Raw genomic sequence first — 18,202 nt, 5'->3', positions numbered from 1 at the left:
AGGGCGGTGAAATGAGGAAAAATTATGTCTTATTTGCACCAACTTCAAACTTGTTAACCACATGTTTCTAGCCCATTTCAGAGAAGGCTATTCTCATGATGCCCCTTGCATTCTCTCACATGTCTGATTTCAGAAATACATCTCTTATCAGTCAGTTATAGTTAACCTGAAGTTATATTAAGATGGTCTCTCTCATATTCAGTATGCCTTGCATGGGCAGTGCCCAACACATTACTATCAACATTGATGACTGTTTTTTCCAATTAGCAGCTATTCCAGCCATATTACTGCCTAGGGTAATTTGATACATGATTCCTACTTTCAGATGAAAGAAGACTCAGAGGTAAAGCTGTTCTTGTAATTGTCATTATTTTTAATCCCGATTCTTTACAATGTTTCTATTTCCTAAATAGTCCTTTCCATTTTGTCAAATTTCTGTGCCCTGGTACTTTTTATAGCTTTTATCAGTACTGTGCTCATTTCTGTTTTTATTTTTTTATTCTCATTTCTCACTCAATATTTTCTGCATTCAGATTTCATCGGGCCCATCTAATGGGGCACCTCTGCTTATTTTGTATCAAAATACTTCTCATTCAATTTTGTACTACATTTGGATTCAGAATGAAAGAAAATCAGTCCATTAACTACTGATCATGATTACAATTTAGGCTTAAACTAAATTAAGAACCTACTTAGCTTTACAATAAAACAAAACACAGAACTGCTGTTCAGAAATTTATCTTACTATGCATTTTCCTAGCTATATCAAAAGTATCTCTAACAGATACTTACATAGACTCTGATATGTCACCATGGATAACATATAGATGAGGTATTATATTGCCATTTCCTCAGGACTTTAAGGAATTAAGAAGTATATAGATTAATGAATTACTAAAGAAAACATTGTATACACATACGCAATGAAATATTATTCAAACGAAAACATTAAGGAACACCTGCAACAGCATGGATAAACCTGGAAGACGTCATGCCAAATAAACTAAGCCAGGCACAGAAAGTCATAAATACTGTATAATCTCACTTATATGTGCAATCTAAATCTAAGAAAGCTCAACTCTCAAAAGTAGATTAGAAAGGTGATTTCAGGAACTGGGAAGGTGAGGGACGTGGAGAGATGCAGGTAAAAGGGTATTTCAATTGCTCAATGAATAAATTCTGAAGATGCGCCGTACAGCATGGCAAATATAGTTAAAATACTGAATTGTTTACTTAAAATTTGCTGGAGTAGGCCTTAAATGTCCTCAGCACCCCTCCCCCAACACACAAAATGGCAATTACGTGTGGTGATGAATGTGTAAACTGACTGTGGTAATCATTTCACAATGTAGACATAGGCTCAGTAATCATATTGCATATATGTCATATATTGAAATTTTATCAGTTATGCCTCAATAAGGCTGAGTAAATAAATACAATGATCTAAACATGTTTTTCAAAAAATGCATACAGTCTTTTCTCCAGTTACCTGATCCCTACTTGGTAAATCTCAAGTGATTGTACACTATATTCAAAACTAGTAAATGTAGGTTTTACTCCTGGCATGAATACTAAATTGCAATATGACCTTATACAAGATACTTCATGTGCATGAGCAATTTTTTAAATGAGCCAAATGAATCCATAGTCATATTTTATTCATTGCATATTAAGAGAATGCAGATGCCTACCCAAATGAGAATGCTGAAGAAAAGTACTCTTAGAATATGCTATAGTGTAATATGCAAGTAGTATTAACAGGTTTTAAAGGCCAAAGTCAGTGAGTATTTTATACCAAATTCATATTTAAATATATAATGGTGGCTGAAGACAATATCACTAATATGATTCAAGTATTTTTGCATAGGTAATATTAATTAAAATTCAATTTCAAACCAAGAGCCATCATTTCGTGTCAATATAGCTCAACATTAATTACATTACTTAGGATTAAAAAATGAAGATTATAAAATTATTAGCAAGCATATTATCCTTATTTACACGTTCAATAATAAATGACATGTTTGGCTTTGAGTATCTGTCCAGTTTTATTTAAAATATAAAGGAAATATATCTCAATCCACATGTCTATAAGAAAAAAAGGTCTGTAATCCATGAAAAACATATCTGTCTTGATTCAATAACTAGCACTTGGGTATGATTATAAAAATAGGTTAATTATAAATTCTGATTTATTCTTTAACATGAAATAAATAGTAAAAGAATATGGGAGACTAAACATCAAATAGCAGTGAACCTTAGCTGCAAGGTAAGCACTTCACAATGTTTGTCTTTGTGAGAAATATTTTACTGTGATTAAATAGAATCTATACTATAAATAATCGCTAGTCATTGTATAATTGTATTATTTGAGTGTATATTTATGTTCATATTTTGTTTGCTTTGGGTTGTTTTGGTTCACTTAGAATAGTCAAATTTTATAAAGTTGTCAGAATTACTCAGTAGAATGGTCAGTTTTATGTGTCAACTTGGCTACGCCATGGTGCTCAGTGTTTGATCACATAGTAGTCTAGATGTTGCAATACAGGTATCTTTCAGATGTGATTAACATTGAAATCAATAGACTTTGAGGAAGACAGATTACTCTCCCAAATGTGAGTGGACATCATCCAGTTGGTTGAAAGCCTTGAAAGGAAATTTTCCTTTAGATTGCCTTGGGGCTAGAGACTAAAATATCAGCTCTTCCCTGGGATCTCAAACCTGTCAACCTATCCCGGAGACTTTGAACTTGCTAGTCCCAATTATAAAATAAAATAAATAAAATAAAATCTCTCTCTCTCTCTGTTTCTCTCTCTCTCTCTCTCTGCTTCTCTTTCTCTCTCTCTCTCTCTCTGTTTCTCTCTCTCTCACTTTTTCCCTCTCTTCCTTGACATACAAGCACACCCCACACACTCCATATTGGATATTGACATTGTTCTGTGGGAGAACCTGACTAATGTTAACAACTAATAAACTAAAATACACACGTCTGCCAGACAGAGAGAAAGGAAGAGAGAAAGATAGAGACGGAGACAGAATTAGAGTAGGTATACGCGTAGAATTGATCTGTTTCTTTGTAGCAGGAAATATTCAACATTCATAACTTAGCATACAGAGAAAAAAATTAGTCGAAGACAGAACTGATTGTAAAATGTGTTTACAATATTGTAAACCGTGTAATTTCCATTACAATAAGTTCTTATAGGGTTATTAGTGAGTAAAGAAATCTACCAGCCATAATCAAAGGTATCAAAAGGAGGAGTCCAATATAGCAGAAAAAGAAAATAAACATGATATCAACAAATTTTCTTTCCAATACAAGTAAGTGGAAGCTAAGGTAAATAGAATATCCTATGTCATGGCAGCAGGTAAATGCTTACTAAGATTTTCTAAAAATAAACGTTCTGCACACATTGATAATTTATATGTTTTTGGTATGAACATCTGTGGTTTAATCATTGTTTTTGCAGCAGAGCAAATGTAAAGCATATTTTACCTTAATTAACTCATTAAAGAGAAAATAGCCAAAAGCATAAAGCTTTTGAGAAAGCTGATTTTAACCACATCACTAGGAATAGAATAGTACCTTGTTCTCTTTATAGCTGTGTTATAGCTCCCTGAGTAATTCAATTACAGTACAGCATTGAAGCATATCTGCATAGTATTAACTGTAGTTAAGCTTTCCTGTCTCTAGAGGTCTCTGTACATCACTTTTTCACTCACTGCCATCCGTGCCGCAAATCAGGCACTTCAGCATGGTCTGGAGAGACTGCAGCTCTCCAATGAACTTAAATGCTTTGCTACGGTGGTTTCCCCCATTCTTATATATTCTAATATAAATTAAATTATAAGGCTTTAGGTAAAGCCAAAAAATTAAAAGATAAAAACATGTTTTCTATTTATTTTTTAAATTTATACAAGGAGAATGTTTCCTTTTTGTGATTATTTCAGGTGTCTGTATTCTGAAACTATTTGAGCTACATTGTTTCCAAAAGTGTACACAGTGCTTATGATTCTGTATAGTATTATATATAGTACACAAGGTTTAATTTGACAAACATTATTTTCGTTTATAAGTCCTTTAGGATGAGAAAGACAAATAAATGCCACAGTTTCTCATGAAATTACCTCGAATGCAACATGAATATTGAATTCAACACTTGAAGATGATAGGCTCTTTCATTAACATTCTCATTCTTTACTAGAATTTTGGCACACCATCAGGGAATAGGGAAAACAACTTGTGTGTAAATTAGCATTTGCCCCTGTGGCTCAAATCCTGAAAATGACAAATAAAGTAGAACCTTGTCTCCAAGGATTAAGTTTCATTTTACTTAGTTTCTTTAATACATATCAGGTTGGATAAACCTCTTCTCCGTCGGAACCTGGTTTATGGGAAAAGCTGCCTCATGTTGTGTGACTTGCAAAGCAGGTCATGTCTTCCATTTGGGGGTGGGGCCCAGCAGGAAGCAAGCAGCATATTTTGTCATAGTAAGCAAAAAAAAAAAAAAATCAGCCCTTGGAAGATCTAGCAGTGCTGGTGCAAGATTTTGACCAGGGTTCTATGTTATTGAAAAAATGTTATTTTGGATATATATAGAGTTATTTTCTAATTTTTGGTAACAGTCAACATTTATGATCAACTATCTCTTTGATTACAAGCGTTAAAGCTTAGGATATATTGGACACTAAGAATAACACATAACTCATGTGATCCTCTTAACAATCCATCTTGTAGATGGTATGGTTAGCAATTCCATTTTAAAGATGAAGAAACTGGGGCAGATAAAGCTTAGTACATTTTATCTTGGGACTAAGTAAGTAAGTGATGGAGCTGGAATTTAAACTCAGTCTGTTTTCAGAACCTGGACCCTTAACGTCTATATTCAACTATCTCTCAGGTAGATATATCCTCCCACAAATTATGTGAGGGGAGACATGGGATCAACCAGTTGAATCAGCTGAAGGAGGTGCCTTTCCAAGTTTATAGTTGAGACCAGAGCCAAAAAAGGAAAGAACAAAAAACAGTGCAAAAACTTCAGAGGCTTTCTAATCAATAGCCTCTCTGACAAAATGGCTGTTTGACGCAGGTATTGTGCCATTACCTATAGACTTTTCTCTGCTTGGAGAAAAATATTAAAGTAGAATTCCTTCTTACATCTTTACTTAGTGCAGAAGAGATGTCATCTATTTTTTCTTCCTTTCTATGGAAGATAAAAGAGATTGAGAAAAAGAAGGAATGATGCAGAGAGATTTGTGCCACTTCTACACCTGTTTCATTGGTCTGTTTCTTTGTTACGGGAAATATTCAACATTCACAGTTTAGAGTATGGAGCAAAAAAATAAAATGACTATAATATTAATAATATTTGTAAGCCGTGGTATATCAATATTTTGTGGTAGTTAAAAGCAAAGGCATGAATTAGTCAAAGTTCAAATAAAAACTTTCATCTTTGCTTTTTGTGTGACGTTTGGTGACTTCCTTAATTAGTCTAATTCCTAGTCCTCTCTTCTGTAAAGTGAGAAAAAATATTAATAATAGTGCCTCCGTGATAACATTGTGAAGAATGAAATAAAATAAAATTATAGCAGAATGCCAAGTAGTCAATATTAATTTTAATACTACTGTGCTGATAATGGTGGTATCTTATATTTAGTATTTATAATTAAACTTGATTTGTCATGTGAACAATTGCTACAATTTTCCACTCCTTCCTATTCCCAAGATGTTTTTGCTGATTCTCAGTAGATTACTTTTACAACATTTATTTTTTTTAATCTAATTGAATTTGTTTTACTGTACTTTAAGTTCTGGAGTACATGTGCAGAATGTGCAGATTTGTTACACTGGTATATATGTGCCATGGTGGTTTGCTGCACCCATCAACCTGCCATCTACATTAGGTATTTCTCCTAATGCTACCCCTCCCCGCAATCCCCACCCTCCGACAGGCCCCGGTGTGTGATGTTCCCCTCCCTGTGCCATATGTTCACACACTTTGCTCAACTCCCACCTGTGAGTGAGAACACGTGGTGTTTGTTTTTTGTTCTTGTGCTAGTTTGCTGAGAATGATGGTTTCCAGCTTCATTCATGTCCCTGAAAAGTACATGAACTCATCCTTTTCTATAGTGGCATAGTGTTCCATGGTGCATACGTGTCACATTTTCTTTATCCAGTCTATCATTGATGGGCATTTGAGTTGGTTCCAAGTCTTTGCTACTGTGAACAGTGACACAATAAACATAGATGTGCATGTGTCTTTAGAGTAGATTGATTTATAATCCTTAGGGTATATACTCATTAATGGGATTCCTGGTCAAATGATATTTCTTGTTCTAGATCCTTGAGGAATTGCCCCACTGTCTTCCACAATGGTTGAACTGATTTACACTCCCACCAATAGTGTAAAAGCATTCCTATTTCTTCATATGCTTTAATGAAAAGGTTGAGGACCCACCGAGGAGTTTAGAATATGGCCTCATATTCAGCAAGTTCTACAGTGTTCTGTCACAGCCTGTGCTCTTGTTTCTCTCACATTCTGGTTTCAGTTAATGTAAACTTTCCCATACCCTTGCTGACAATTATGAATCTTAAAATTAATTCTGGCCCCTCTGATACACCAAAATCTCAATGGACAAAAATACATAAAACAATTCTACTCCACAAATTAACTTTACTTAGGTTGACAATATTACTATGCTCCAGGCTTGAAATCTAAAAATCTTCTAAATCACTTGACTGTTGAGTCCTCTTAATTACTTTCAATTATCATAAAATTTTGATGTTTTTTGATTGAAATATTTTATTTTCTCCTTTTCTCCACACTAGCAGAAACTGTTCACATGGAGTTTATTACTGCCTCAAACACACAAATTACAATAATACCTTACTTAGTTAAGAAATATTAATTCAAGACCTGATGTTTGGCCAATTAACACTTTCTGAGTACTGGCAGCTATGAAGACAAATATAATCTAAAAGTTTAGTTTTTATCTTCAAGAAGTTTAAAATTTATGTTCAGTGACAAAAACTACAAATATAGTAAGCTATGAAATAATATAATATCACTTCTAAAGAAAGTAGGCTATGGGAAAATTTCATCTTTACTATTGAATAAGAGTTTTACTTTAAATCTCAGGCAGCTAGCAAAAGTTTTTATTTTGGCCTTATAATATAGATAGAAGCTTGACGAGCATAACTGAAGATCATGTTTCTCCATGATGAATGCCATATAAACTTGAACTTGGTAGACAAACCGTGGTTGCACACTGTTTAGCTAGAAAAATATCTCTACTATTCAATTTTGAAGCAAATTTGAAAGCCAAAAACTCCTAGATAATTTTAAGATAGGTAAACGCTGTCTCATTCATTTGTTTTGCCATTATTTGATGAAACAAGTAGAAAAATGAAAGATAATAGTGTCTAGTACTTACAAAATAAAACTTCTCCATGCATGAACGCAGTTCCGCAAAAAGACATTTAGGGGAAAGATGAAGCCTCTTTAGGAATTCAAAAATTACAAAAAGAAAAACATAACCTGTCCAGTCTGTAAATTGCTGCAAAGTTCGTAACATAATCTATATGAATGTGATTGCCTTATTTATGTATTTGTAATATATGGAAATATTGAGACAGATTTCACCCATTTCCTGAAAATATGCTAACATTTTAAAAGAAATAAAATGCATAAATTTCCTGAAAATATGGTAACATTTTAAAAGGAATAAAATGAAATGAAAAGATAGTCATGTTCATTAATCTTATGTGTGAAAATAAACTCCATCTTTGCCCTCTCTGTAGAGCTAGGATTTAAGATCCTGCTTATACATATTAAATTTACGTACTTTTTCTGGTACTTGCCCGTTATTTGGCACCACAGTGTGTCTTAAATCACTCTGGCCTAATTTAAAGAAAATGTGCTTAATGATCTCCGCAAATTCTTTCAAAATATAGAACTCGGAATAATCTTTTCCATTTACTATAATCAAAAGATATTTAAGTAGGTAACACTCATCTGTAAGATCTCAAGTTTCTGCAATGTTAGTTGTTATTTATTTGACTTTGTTTTTGTTCTTACTCCTCCATCCCTTGAAATTTAATCTTTAAATAACCTAGTTAGACATCTCTGATATTAATATTTCTGCTAGAAAATAGGATTTTCTGTGCAGGCAAATTGGATTTTCAATGATATTATTAATCTTTCTACAATTTCCCAGTCTTCTGGCTCTGATTTCTTTCTTTAATTTATAAACACTTGCATTTTTTCTATGTCCTTGACATACAAAAGCAGATAGATTTTCTATTATAAATTGTGAGCATTGCAAAGCAAATGTGAATAGCGATTACCTATAACCTTGCAATCTTTACATATGCACACCCACAGAAATTTAAACATGATTTCTTACCTTTACTACAGAAAATATATGACTTGAAAAGAGCAGTTATCCACACCCTTCACTTTATGCACACACATGCAGAAATTGTCTTGATTAAATTTTCTCACGGATTTTAAATTTTCTAAAGACAGAAGACAAGAGTGAGGTAGGGAGCAGGCTGGTTTGGGTAAGTAGATGACAGTAGATAAGTAGTATAATAAGTAGATTACAATCAAATTTGTGAAGAATATTTTAAACTGACTAATTTTAGATGTGTTTTAACTCTTTCCAGATGTTTATTACATAGGCAACATTAATAGTTTAAGCAGATGAGCACTTTTAATGTATAGGAACAAATAAATATACACTTTTCAAATACTGATTAAATTGCAGCAATAAAAACAAAATTCTCATGAAATCCCACAACTTTATATACCTACATCCAGAAGTGGTGCCCATGTAATTCTGATCGTCCTTCTATTGACATAGTTGAATCCTATGTTCTTAAGATTTTCCTTCCCTCTGGATCCCATTCTACATTACCTACTTAAGAACGTTTTCCAAAGATTCATGTTTCTTTGGTATATTTTAATATTTCCACTCTTCACTAGTAATTCTTATGAATTAAAACATGTCATTATTCACCCTATAAGTGAAAAAGAAAAAGTGAAACTTCTCTTGATCTCATTTTCTCCTTCCTATTTATGGTAAATCCCTGTAAAATGTTATATTCTCCATCTCCTATTGGATTATTATTTTCCCATTCTCTTTTGAGACTACTATAACAGCTTCAATTAGGCATACTTTCACCAGAATTCATTTGTATATTGGTATGTGTGACTCTTTTACAAATCATCAGGGACTATCAATGTTGCTAATTCTAACCATCTGTTTTGTGTCAGCAATCTACTTGATGTATAAACATTATTTCTCCCAGCAAATTAGTCCCTTCTTCTTTAACTACTTCTTAGACTTGACTGAGCTTGGTTTCTGCTGACCATACTCCTGTCCTTGTTTCCTCTGACATCACCAGCCACTTCAAGCTTATCTCCCTCTTTCTTCCTCCTTTTCTTTGCCTCTTTTCTATATACACTAACTCATTGGGTAATCGTATTCAGTGTTCAGGGCTTTGAATACCATTTTCTATGCAGACAACTTTCAAATTTATAACTTCAGTATAGACTTATCTGAATTCTGTCCATATATATTTAAATGCCAGGATACAGATGCACACACACACACACACACACACACACACACTCCTAGATAATTAATAAGCAAATTACACTTGACATCTTCAAAACTGAACTTCTCACCTTTACCAGATGCAATTGCTGTGAAAATCTTTCCATGATACAAATGGCAATGCCATCCATTTGACTAAGCCAACATCCTTGAATGGTCTCTAGTATCTCTTTCTTTCACACCCCCATCAAATCTATCAGAAAATCTTTCAAAAATAACCAGAATCAAATCATTTTTCTCATCTCTACTACTTAAAAGCCACCATCATCTCTTACCTGGATTATTGTCATGCCATAAAACAATATTTTACTACGTTTACAGTGTAGACTCATCTCAGTGCTCACCATCCATAGTGATGGTGATAGAATATAACTTAGCTCATCATATATCTGTTCAAAACTGTTCAACATCTGTGTTTGATTTATTAAGCCAAATGATCTTATGATGTTCTAAATGCTAACAAAAACTGGGTTTCAGTTTTTGAATTCATGTCCCATTACTCTGTCTTTGGCACTATTTCTCGTCACAGTGGCCCCCTTCTTGAGCTCACTAGCTATGTCCCTGAAATCTATAGGACTCACATGGCATAGTGACATATCCCCTTGGTAAATATGCAACTTTTCAATTTATACTTCCTTAATGTATATGCTTCTATTATTTTACTGAGATTAAGAATTTTAATTTCCTTCAATCTACATAACAAAGAATTCGGCAAAAGAATAAAATGGTGTTTTAAGTGCTCATTTAAAGCTTGAGGTTTTTACAAAAATTGGAACACAAAGGGAAGACCTGGAATAAATAAACTCTGTAAATTTAACAGCTCAGAAATATCGATGGAAATGAAATTTCAGTGTTAGAGGCCTACTGTGTGCCAGGGCAAGGAGGGAAACAAATTTTAATCAATGGGCATAGTTCTATTTTCCAAGTACTCTTTTTATTGTTGCCATGTAAGACTAGAAATCTTCCACAACTGTTAGATTAATTGACAGAAATTCAGAATTTAGAAGACACAATCTCTTTCCCCCCCACTCAAAAATCAATCTTGTCTTAATAAAAATAATGTTAGTAAATGACTATAAAAAATTACTCCAGCCTTTGAGAGGGGATAGTCATAGCACTGATGGATACAGACCAAGACCCACTGACATATACAACAAATTTCAGGACCTGTTAAGACCTTGCTTTCCTCAGTGCTTATTCTTACCCACAGAATAAAGTGTACATGTATAAATAATGAGACACATTCAGTCAAACTGAGACACAGTATGAATAATTCTCCAATCAGAAAGGAAGGCCACTTGAAAGTGTTTTTGACTATACAAATTAATAGAGCCTTGAGGCTTGTAGGAAAATAATGATACAATTTTCTCATAAGTATAGCTAATAAAAGAAGGATTAAGAAGTACAAATGACATGGTGAGCTTACCAGATCTCCATATAAATTAACTGATTCATGGGTAGAATTTCAGAGAAAACATAATTATCTCTGATTCACTATCCCCATGTTGCTTATTGAAGGCGATGATGGGGTTGCTGATCGTATGCAAACATACAGTAATAAGATGTGTAAGAATAGCATGAACTTCCCAAACAATGGAATAATTCTGGCATTACATAGTCAGAATGAAATATGGTTTGTGATTAAATGACCTAGACTATTGTGTATAGAACTCTTCATTCCCTTTAACAAAATTTAAAAAACATTGCAGATATTATAAAAGTCTAAAAATGCAACTGCATATGAAATTTATAAGATCCTATATTTTTAATAATGAAAAGAGCAGTAAAGTGGCAAATGCTATATTTTATTTTCTGTCCTTGTGTACTGCTTGTTCAGGTAGATACATGTTTTATTCTTAAATAAATAAACACCTATGTACAACAGAAATAAATGTTTTAATCTTATTAACTATCAAATGGCTTTTTCATCCTGTTTTCTTCCATCCATTTTTCCTTTAACTATATTTTTATAATTTGAATCACAAATGTGTATGTTTTCAGATACTATCAGGTAAGGACAACTGATATCATAAATAAGAAAAGTCATAGCTTATGGCTCCCTAGTGCTTGTTAGTATAAAATATAATAATGAATATTTTGTCAGCCTATTTCCTGGCATGTTTTTATACAAATAAACAAATTAAGATGCGAGTATGATTTCATTTGAACGAATATGTGATGTCAAATATATTCTAGGGAAAAAAAATTGTGATCAATTAAATTCCATTCTTCTTTTCTGTGATTATTGAAAATGGTTTTCTTTTTACTAAAATATTTAAATAGATGTGACTAAGCTTTCAAAACATTTTTGTTTAATTGTTTTGACTTAAAATTTGATATTTTCAGAGCAGATGATGAATCTGAAAAAAAGTTGACATTTAATGATTATAATTTGTTTTTCTCTTTAGAAATTTTAGGAGAGATTATTTTTCTTCTTTTTATTTCATGGCAAACGGATAATGTGCCAATGCTGTAACAAGGTTCAAGGGTGGCACATCTCACACATGTGTGTGATCACCCAATCATCACATTCTTGAACTACAAAAGCATCAGGAGAGATTATTTTGAATGCTTTAGAATAATTCCTTTCAAACATTACATAAAGATAATATTCCAGTTTTTAACTTACTTTACATTTTTTGATGAGAGATATATTTGAACACTTCAAATACAGTCACTTTGTTTTTTTTTATATCTTTTAGGACATTTTAAAAATTTTTTATACTTTAAGTTCTAAGATACATGTGTGGAATGTGCAGGTTTGTTACATATCCTCCGCCTATGGGGTTGTTTTTTTTCTTGTAAATTTGTTGAAGTTCTTTGTCGATTCTGGATATTAGCCCTTTGTCAAATGGATAGATTGGAAAAAATGTTCTCTCATCTGTAGGTTACCTGTTCACTCTGATGATAGGTTCTTTTGCTGCACAGATCTTTAGTTTAATTAGATCCCATTTTTCAATTTTAGCTTTTGTTGCCATTCCTTTTTGTGTGTTAGTCATGAAGTCTTTCCCAATGCCTATGTCCTCAATGGTATTGCCTAGGTTTTCTCCAAGGGTTTTTATGGTGTTAGGTCTTTAATTCATCTTGAGTTAATTTTTGTATAAAGTATAAGGAGGAGTCCAGTTTCACTTTCTGCATATGGCTAGCCAGTTTTCCCAACACTATTTATTAAACGGAATTCTTTCCCCATTGCTTGTTTTTGTCAGGTTTGTCAAAGATCAGATGGTTGTAGATGTGTGGTGTTATTTCCAAGGCCTCTGTTCTGTTCCATTGGTCTCTATATATGTTTTTGTACCAGTACCATACTGTTTTGGTTACTGTAGTCTTGTAGCATAATTAGAAGTCAGGTAGTGTGATGCTTCCTGTGATGCCTCCAGCTTTGTTCTTTTTGCTAATAATTATCTTGGCTATACAAGTTCTTTCTTGGTTCAATATGAAATTTAAAGCAGTTTTTTTTCTAATTCTGTCAAGAAAGTCAAAGGTAGCTTGATGGGAATAGCATTGAATGTATAAATCACTTTGGGCAGTATGGCTATTTTCACAATATTGATTCTTCCTCCCCATGGCCATTTGTTTGAATCCTATTTCCTTGAGCAATGATTTGTAGTTCTCCTTGAAGAGGTCCTTCACATCTCTTGTAAGTTGTATTCCTATGTATTTTGTCTTGCAGCAATTGTGAATGGGAGTTTTCTCATGATTTGGCTCTCTGTTTGTCTATTATTGGTGTATAGGAACGCTTGTGTTTTTTGCGCATTGATTTTGTATCCTGAGACTTTGCTGTAGTTGCTTATCAGCTTAAGGAGTTTTGGTGCTGAGATGGTGGGATTTTCTAAATATACAATCACGTATTCTGCAAATAGATAATTTGACTTTCTCTCTTTCCATTTCAATACCCTTTATTTTTTTTCCTTGCTTGATTGGCCTGGCCAGAACTTCCAATACTATGTAGAATGGGAGTGGTGAGAGAGGGCATCCTTTCCTTGTGCCGGTTTTCAAAGGGAATGCCTCTAGCTTTTGCCCATTCAGTATGATATTGGCTATGAGTTTGTCATAACTAGCTCTTACTATTTTTTAGATATGTTCTATCAATACCTAGTTCATTGAGTGCTTTTTAGCATGAAGAGGTGTTGAATTTTATTGAAGGCTTTTTCTGCAACCATTAATCATCATGTGTTTTTTGTCATTGCTTCCATTTATGTGATGGATTATGTTTACTGATTTGCATGAGTTAAATCAGCCTTGCATCCAAGGGATTAAGCTATCTTGATTGTGGTGAATAAGCTTTTTAAAGTGCTACTAGATTTGGTTTGCTAGTATTTTATTGAGGATTTTCACATCAATGTTCTTCAGGGATATTGGCCGGAAATTTTCTTTTTCTGTTGTGTCTCTGCTGGGTTTTGGTATCAGGAAGATACTGCCCTCATAAAATGAGTTAGGGAGGAGCTCTGTTTTTTCTATTGTTTGGAATAGTTTCAGAAGAAATGGTACCAGCTCCTCCATGTACCTCTGGTAGAATTTGGCTGTGAATCCATCTGGCCCAGGGCTTTTGTTTGGTTGGCAGGATATTAATTACTGTCTGAAGTTCAGAACTTGTTATTGGTCTATTCAGGAATTTGACTTCTTTCTGGCTTGGTCTTGGGAGGTGTATGTGTCCAGAAATTTATCAATTTTTTCAATAATTTCTGGTTTATTTGCATAGAGGTGTTTATAGCATTCTCTGATGGTGGTTTGTATATCTGTGGGATCAGTGGTGATCTCTCCTTTATCATTTTTTTATTGTGTCTATTTGATTCTTCTCTCTTTTCTTTATTAGTCTGGCTACTGATCTATCTTTTTTATTAATCTTTTCAAAAACCAGCTCCTGGATTCACTGATTTTTTTTTTTTGAGGGATTTTTTGTCTCTATCTCCAGTTCTGCTCTGATCTTAGTTATTTCTTGTCTTCTGCTAGGTTTTGAATTTGTTTGCTCTTGCTTCTCTGGTTCTTTTAATTCTGATGTAAGGGTGTTGATTTTGGATCTTTCCCACTTTCTGAGGAGGGCATTTAGTGCTATAAACTTCCCTCTAAACACTGCTTTAGCTCTGTCCCAGAGATTCTGGTACACTGTGTCTTTGTTCTCATTGGTTTCAAAGAACTTATTTATTTCTGTCTTAATTTCGTTATTTACTCAGTAGTCATTCAGGAGCAGTTTATTCAGTTTCCATGTAGCTCTGTGGTTTTGTATGAGTTTTTAATCCTGAGTTCTAATTTGATTGCACTGTAGTCTGAGAGATTGTTATGATTTCCGTTCTTTGCATTTGCTGAAGGGTGTTTTATTTCCAATTGTGTGGTTGATATTAGAGTAAGTGCTATGTAATACTGAGAAAATGTATATTCTTTTGAATTTTGATGGAGAGTTCTGTAGATGTCGATTACGTCCGCTTGGTCCAGAGCTGATCTAAGTTTCTTTGTTTACAGCTCATAATAACAAAGGTGTGATTTTTTTGTAATATATTTTGACTGTCAGACCACATTTCTATATTTAGGTTGAAGAAATCAGAGATTAACAGGTAAAAATAATTTCCTATATACCATCTTAGATACTTTTATAGAGGGCATATCCTAATGAAATCTGTGTTCTTGGTAATATTGAACATCATTTATAAATCAAATTAATGTATGTGTGCCCCTAAAACAAAAAATCAATAGTGGTAGATGTGCTGTGGGCAAAAGAGGAACATTTGTTAATCTCTTCTCTTGTACACTAATAATTATTCCTTTCATCTTTACTTTCATCTTTCTTCTCTTGCTTATCAATATTGCATCACTATCTATTAGTGGCTAGAAATTCTAGCAGCATATTTTGCCAAAAAAAACCTCAGTTGTAAAAAAAGGTGTAAAATATTTTGTACCAGATTAGTTAGTCAAATTTATGATTGCTTATATTTGCTAAGGAGTTGACTTGAAGATTACTCTTATTTTTTTCCTCTGTGAATCTTTCCTAAATATTAACATTAACGATTGTTTTTAAAAATGTGAAGATGAAAAGTAGTTATTTGTGGTACTTAGTTTTTTAATGGTTAAGTGGATGATTATACAGAGAAAAGTTAATTGTATTTCAGTAAGGAGGATAGAAATGCAAATGAAAGAGGAGAGATAAGATTTGGTGAGAAACATAAATTTTTGACATCTAGAGTGTTTTCTTCAGTAGAGCTCCCCAACATACAGTTGGGTCTGGAGTTGAAATAAGGCTTAGAATAGATACATCATTTTCAGGGTCATCAACATTCATGGAAGAAAGTGCCTCAGTGGGATTTGTGAAATAATCAAGTTGCATATACAGAAGAAGAATAAAGGAATATGGCTAGATCCATGGGAAACTTCTGTTATTTTTCTCTTTTCCACACCTAATGTAATTACTTTAGTTTTTGCCCAATCATATCCTGAATTAACTGTATACTTTCTGCATTGTCTTTCTGCATCTTGTCATTCTCTTCTCTAGTTCATTTTCCACATGACCTCTATATTGGCATATTAAAAGTAGATCACTTTTCATATCACAAACCTAAATAAATCTTTGTATCTTTTTTGTTCATAGAGGAAAGCTCATTCATCCCAGTACCTGGTATGATCTTTCACTGTTTGCTTGAAAATTGTATTGGCTACGATTCTAGATAAAACCATAGAATCCCAGTTAAAATTAATTTATCTATTATCTTCTCATAATTTTCTATTGCCATTTTCCTATAGCTCTTTTTAAATCTTAATTGTATAGCTATACACATGTCTGATCATTGGGTAATGACAGTGAGTGTGTTCTTATGAGATCTGATGGTTTTATAAGGCACTACCCCCTTCATTCAGCACTCATTCTCTCTCCTGACGCTCTGTGAAGAGGTGCCTTCTGTTATGATTGCAGGTTTTCAGGTTTTCTGAGGACTCTCCAGTCATGCAGAACTGCAAGTCAACGAAGCCTCTTTTCTTTAAAAACCACCCAGTCTCAGGTATGTCTTTATTAACAGCATGAGAACAAACTGATACATATATACTTACTAAGATGTATTCATTTTACAAAATATGGGAAGTGCAGTAGTGAATTATTCAGGTATTGTTAGATTGCCTTGGTTTAAGTTTTATTAGTGCTAATCGCCGTTTAGTGTATGATCTTGGTTAAATCCCTATATCTATCAAAGTCTCAGTTTTCTCATCTACAAAATGGATGCAGTTATCCCTACTTCATAGAACTGTTACTAAAAGGAAGAAAGATCATAAATAGCAGTTACTAAAGTGTCTGTTTCATAATAAATGCTCAGAAAGTGCTATCTGTTATGGAATGTTATCACATACGAATACTGAAATATAGATGCTGAAATAGTGAAACTATAATCAGAAGACTGAGATGTAATCTTGGCACTGATATTTATTAACAGTATAAATTTCAGCAATTATTTTGCTTCTGTAAATGTCATTCTGCTTCTTTTCTAAAATAGACTAAATGATGTTTGTCTTGCAGCTACACAGGATTATTTTGAATGTCAAATGAGTCAGGATGGTGACAGCATATGTAACATCTATAGCTCTGTAAGGTACAAAATACAAAACACAAAATTGGAAAACCAGAGAGTCATAGTAGCAATAGAGAACTTCTAAATCACCTAAAGTAATAATGTAAGAGTAAATTTTAGGAACCAATAAACTTTGTAAAATATTCACCTAGCTTTTCTAACTGAATATATATTTTAATAACCCTAAAACTAAAAAGGTTAAAAAAATTCCAGCAATGCAAAATTAAGCCAAGAACACATATAACTAGCAAAGCAAACAAAACACAGTTTTACCTGTGTGTTCCTAGCACCCTCATTCCAACTCATTAACGATTTTTGCAATGTGAATAATTTGTATCTGTCCCTAGATAAAAATTTTGGCATACCTATGGCTTTTCCTTTATCCTTAGGGATAACAGGTTCTATGATAATTTACATTTCACACAATTTCAATTGTGAAATTAGAATTAACAATGCCAAATATAAGTTAAAAGTCAGAATTTGACTTACAGTTAAATTTTTTCCTCTTGGAAAAGGGGACCTTTTCAAGTTTGTTCCCCCTAGAAGGAGAAAATGACCATTCTTTATAATACTTTCCTCTTTCACTCTTTCTTCAATGATTTCTTTGTTGTCATTTTGTTGACTATCAACTCCAAGTCAGGGAAGAAGATGCAATAAATTTAAGACAGTTCTTGCTTATGTGAATACTTTAGCCAATTTCTGTGCTAGGCAGATGAATAAAGCTACACTTTCTCCTGGGTGGAGCCTATTGGACAATTCTTTCCCAAACTCTCCTGACTAGGAAAGTTGCAATCCTATCCTGCTGGTCATTTACAAATACTTCTATACCTTCTGTGTGTTCAGCAATTTATATGCAGAATCTTTCAAGAGAGGACTCCTCATACCCCTGTAGTCCTAGGAAATAAAAGCCAAGACAACCCCAAATCCCTCACCAGTTCTTTCTCTTACTTCTCTCTCTTGCTTTTTCTCCTTTCAAATCTGGCCCATGTAAAACATTTACTGGTTTGTTACCTAGATAACCTAATAGAGATGGACTC

The 18,202-nt window shown here is 33.3% G+C and overlaps 1 non-coding gene across 1 annotated transcript; it reads right to left on the bottom strand.

The window, feature by feature from the left end:
- Positions 1-12,067: 12,067 nt before the first annotated feature.
- LOC116560951 lies at positions 12,068-12,171 on the bottom strand. The gene has a single exon (XR_004273228.1). It is a non-coding gene; the product is annotated as a small nucleolar RNA U13 (small nucleolar RNA).
- Positions 12,172-18,202: the final 6,031 nt, after the last annotated feature.

Source organism: Sapajus apella, unplaced genomic scaffold (genome assembly GCF_009761245.1).
Source record: "Sapajus apella isolate SASKATOON/1434 unplaced genomic scaffold, GSC_monkey_1.0 scaffold27, whole genome shotgun sequence".
In the NCBI taxonomy this organism is placed as follows: Eukaryota; Metazoa; Chordata; class Mammalia; order Primates; family Cebidae; genus Sapajus; species Sapajus apella.
This window is presented reverse-complemented; position numbering and strand designations above follow the sequence as displayed.